Here is a 4,976-nt window from a genome sequence, read left to right as displayed (position 1 = left end):
GATGAAAATTGCCCCATCCCTCTGGGACCTATGGTGCCACCAGTCTGCTTGCAGTTGTCAGTTATCGTCAGGTATGTGGATGATCAGGGCTTTATTCAGGAACGTTTCTTGGTGGGTGAAATGTGCAGTCTTTTTGGCTTTGTGTATTTTGAGATGTCCGAGTTTAACTTCATGGAGAAACTTGTTGTTCAAACCTACAATAGTGTAGCTGTAATGGAATGTATCTGCTAAAAGTATTTACATCCTTTTCCCTGATTAAGGGGTGATGACCACTCCACTCAACTATCATTGTCAACTCTCTCTTGACATGAACTGAAGCCATGTCTCATGTGCCCCCTCATCTACTGGCACGTTGAATGTTTCCTCTCCAAGCACTGTGAGTAGCCCTATCAATTTTCTCTCATTACTGTATGTAGAGTCAATGACATACACAATCACATTATTACACATCAATAATTTGACTCCTTATTTGGACTAACTCATTCTTAGCTCTTTTGTCTTACTGTGTAGTGTGTTGTGCTATTGTTTTTTGTCTTCCCAGTCAAATATTTTCTTGCAATGAAGTCAAGCCTCTGAACACCTCAACTCATGCCTCATACCCTCATTCAATCACTGCTGTGATCCCTTCCCAACACTGTTAGTAGCCCTCTCATTCCCATTCCCCATAATATTGACTATAAATGTCTTTATTAAATGCTTTAGGTTAACATCTTTTGTCTTTGACCATTTTTTAAACACACTTTGTTGTCTCCATGCGTTCCGCGCCTATACCGTAGGTCTCCCATCCTCTTCAATATTTCAAGTCACCAGCCTCTGCTGCTCTATATTCATTAGTGTCTGGAGCCAAAGTCTAACCCGGAGCCACTAAGGGGAGCGACCTTTGCTGCTCACCATGAGACAGGCAGCATTTACCAGTCCAAAGGTGACAAACACATTACATCAGATGGGGTGTCTGGGAAACATGGGCTGTGTTTGTTTATACCAGAAGGTTCCTCCTTAATCAGCTCCAGTGTTGGGCATTTGGAAGGGTTGGTTAGTTGGGGGGGGTGGGGGGTCTGCCATGGAGAAAGAAAACAACCCTCTCTCTTTAATTGAAAGCAAGTTTGTAATGAAAACAAAATGGTATTACTAGTGCAAGAGGATCCAACCGGTTCCACCTCAGACACTGGCATGTAATTGACACAGGGACAGCCCAGCAACAAAAAAATAACATTTCAAAATCATTTAAAAAAACAGGGAGTAGGAAAAACAGAGTCAGAATACCAGCCGTGGTAGTGTAGTGTGGCTCTGCTCTTTCCCTTCCCCCTCTCCTGGCCCTGACTGCACACATACAGACAGCTGGCAGAGGCTTTTTAAAGACACAGTGCCTCAACTCAACTAGGACTTCATCTGGGGACTGAGGTGATAGTCTACACTCCCTCCACAGTAAATAAACATACCTCCAAATATGGTGTCAGGCTGCATGATCACAGGGCAGTGAAAAAAGGACAAAAGGGCTCCTTTTGAGAACTGTTTCTGTTTCAAGATGGAGAGAATGTCAGAGAATCATGCTGAGATGTCAGAACGGCTGAGCGGTGAAATGAATAAAGAGTTCTTCCTGCGTGGTGCTGGGGGAAACACTAGCTCTGAGGGAAGCCTGATTAGGTGTTTTTCTTCACTGACCCAATTGGTGCTTACAAGGTCCTGATCCCCCGGCCAACTCAGTGGCTCAGCGCTGTGACCTGGAGGAATTCCTATCACACCCATTAGACACTGGGCCTCTCTCACAATATGCTAAACCAGACAACTTTGTATTCCACTTATATGGTCAGAGATCATATAACTAGTTCACATTAGTTACTACAAGGACAACTGATGTGCTCTGATTAGGTTCCAAAAGGTAGATGGTTTCCCTATAACTGAGAGAACTGTTAGTTTGTTATTTACAATGGTCTTCCATTTAATACCATAGGTAAAGAAATTTCCGCCTAAAATGACATACCCAAATCTAACTGCCTGTAGCTCAGGCCCTGAAGCAAGGATATGCATATTCTTGGTACCATTTGAAAGGAAACACTTTGAAGTCTATGGAAATGTGAAAGGAATGTAGTAGAATATAACACAATAGATCTGGTAAAAGATAATACAAAGAAAAAACAACCGTTCTTTTGTATTTTTTTGTAACATCATCTTTGAAATGCAAGAGAAAGGCCATAATGTAATGTTCCAGCCCAGGTGAAATTTAGATTTGGGCCATTAGATGCCATCATGTTCAATGTTTTAGACTGATCCAATGAACCATTGCATTTATGTTCAAAATGTTGTATCAAGACTACCCAAATGTGCCTAATTTGTTTATTAATAACTTTTCATGTTCAAAATTGTGCACTCTCCTCAAACAATAGCATGGTATTCTTTCACTGTAATAGCTACTGGAAATTGGACAGTGCAGTTAGATTAACAAGAATTTAAGCTTTCTGCCAATATCAGATATGTCAGCCTCATGCTACACGCATTAGCCTACGTTAGCTCAACCGTTCCATGGAAGGGACACCAATCCAGAATACGTTTTTTAACAGAGTGAAAATATGTCACACGCAATGCAATCACTGCAGTATTCATAACTCATCTTGTATGACATGCCTATCCCATCTATAAAAAAATGTGTTGTTATTTTGCTCACTCTGTACTATTTTCCCCCATGAAGAAACAGGAACCCCAAACAGTATTTCTGAAGTGCTAGAGAAAATCCACCCAGATGAGAATCTGTGGTCTAACGGTGAGTTGAACTTCCAATGAATCCAGAGCTTAACATGAAATTGACTCTTATTGGTGTTTGCCAATGCTTCAAAGGAAGTCCTTACATGAACATGTATTTCCCGTCTGATGCAACAGCATGCCTGGAGTCACAATGGAAGTTCGAGCCAGGACATAGCCTACCAAGCTTTTAACAGGGAGCCAGAGGCATCCTCTCTCTAACTTGTAGTAAGTCCACTTGGTTTCAATATGAAAAGTTATGCCCTTCTGACAATCTCATGAAATTAAATATTACAAAACAATCCATTTAGTATACATGGTATATTGTTCATCCCTGACCCTGTACACTACAATATTGGCTGAGCGTAACCAATAAAGTGCTTTCTAACCACCAAAGCACACAATTGTGAAATATTGTGGAGCCTGTGGTATCACATGTGGATGTTATTCCCCTTATTTCCCCATTTTTAACACAATCAAATAAATCTGCACTTTTCACAATGGCAAGAGCCTCTCAGCTTTGAAAAAAAAACATTAAACATTAAATTACAAGTAAAAAGACCAATTGTCTCCAAACAATGAAGTTCACCTGCTATTTGATGAGCGAGAGAGAAGTGAGTCATCATGCAAGTTTTGTTGCAGTAAACATTTGTCATGATGTTCTGCTGCAGTTGCCTGGCAACATTTCAGAGAGAGGGGCGAGGAGAGGAGACAGGCAGTGAGGGCTAAGAATGGGAGGGCAGCCCACACTACTCTAATCAAGCTGCTAAGATGAAGCTAATTATTACTCTGGTAAAATTAAAGACCAAAAATACTAGCGAATCAAACAACCCTTTAATAATAACATTGTCTGTCTGCATGGCAGGCCTGAAATTTTGTGATTTTAGCGCCAGGCCATTTGGCCTTCAAGAGGTGCCAAATCTGCCAGGGCACCAAGGCCATTAACCAAATAGCCAATTAAATTGATTTGAAAGCAGAAAAACACTAGCTATTCTGTTAAGAAACACATAAGTGTATGTAAATGTACATAAATAATTAACATACATGTCAAGGTGTAGATGAAGTGTAGGTGATAGCCTATGACTACTAGACTATGTCATGTCCAGACGGATGCTGACATGAGAAAGGTGCTTGAAAATGTAACCAAACTTGAATTAGACTTTTAATTACATATACTGAACAAAAATATACACGCAACATGTAAAGCGTTGGTCCCATGTTTCATGAGCTGAAATAAAGGATCCCAGAAATGTTCCATATAGACAAAAAGCTTATTTCTCTCAAATGTTGTCAACAAATTTGTTCACATCCCTGTTAATGAGCATTTCTCCTTTGCCAAGAAAATCCCCTTCAACCTGACAGGTGTGGCATAACAAGAAGCTGATTTAAGCAGCATGATCATTACACAGGTGTACCTTGTGCTGGGCACAATAAAAGGCCACTCTAAAATGTGCAGTTTTGTCACACAACACATGGCCACAGATGTCTCAAGTTTTGAGGGAGCATGCAATTGGCATGCTGACTGCAGGAATGTCCACCAGAGCTGTTTCCAGATAATTTGATGTTAATTTCTCTACCATAGGCCGCCTCCAACTTCATTTTAGAGAATATGCCAGTATATCCAACCGGCCACACAACTGCAGACCAAGTGTAACCACGCCAGCCCAGGACCTCGACATCTATTTTCTTCACCTGCGGGATCGTCTGAGACCAGCCACCCGGACAGCTGATGAAACTGAGAAGTATTTCTGTCTGTAATAAAGCCCATTTTGTGGGGGAAAATTAATTCTGATTGGACTGGGCCTGGCTCCCAAGTGGGTGGGCCTCATGGCTGTGCCCCTGCCCAGTAATGTGAAATCCATAGATCAGGGCCTAATGAATGTATTTCAATTTGCTGATTTCCATGTATGAACTGTAACTCAGTAAAATCGTTTAAATTGTTGCATGTTGTGTTTATATCTTTGTTCAGTATATACAGTGCATTCAGAAAGTATCCAGACCCCTTGACTTTTCCCACATTTTGTTACGTTACAGCCTTATTCTAAAATGCATTAATGATAAAGACAGGTTTTAGACATTTTTGCAAATGTATTAAAAATAAAAAACAGAAATAAATACCATATTTACATAAGTAATCAGACCCTTAGCTATAAGACTTGAAATAGAGCTCAGGTGCATCCTGTTTCCATTGATCAGCTTTGAGATTCCTACAACTTGATTGGAGTCCACCTGTGGTAAAT

General features: G+C 40.6%; 1 long non-coding RNA gene across 1 annotated transcript; it reads left to right on the top strand.

Moving 5' to 3' along the window:
- Positions 1–2,490: 2,490 nt before the first annotated feature.
- On the top strand, positions 2,491–4,602 carry LOC109900495 (uncharacterized). Its single transcript, XR_004211810.1, has 3 exons — positions 2,491–2,758; positions 2,875–2,964; positions 4,319–4,602. It is a non-coding gene; the product is annotated as an uncharacterized LOC109900495 (long non-coding RNA).
- The last annotated feature ends 374 nt before the right edge of the window (positions 4,603–4,976 follow it).

The sequence above is a fragment of the Oncorhynchus kisutch genome, linkage group LG12 (genome assembly GCF_002021735.2).
Source record: "Oncorhynchus kisutch isolate 150728-3 linkage group LG12, Okis_V2, whole genome shotgun sequence".
Classification (NCBI taxonomy): Eukaryota; Metazoa; Chordata; class Actinopteri; order Salmoniformes; family Salmonidae; genus Oncorhynchus; species Oncorhynchus kisutch.
The sequence above is the reverse complement of the archived record's forward strand: the minus strand, read 5'-3'. Positions and strand labels throughout refer to the sequence as shown.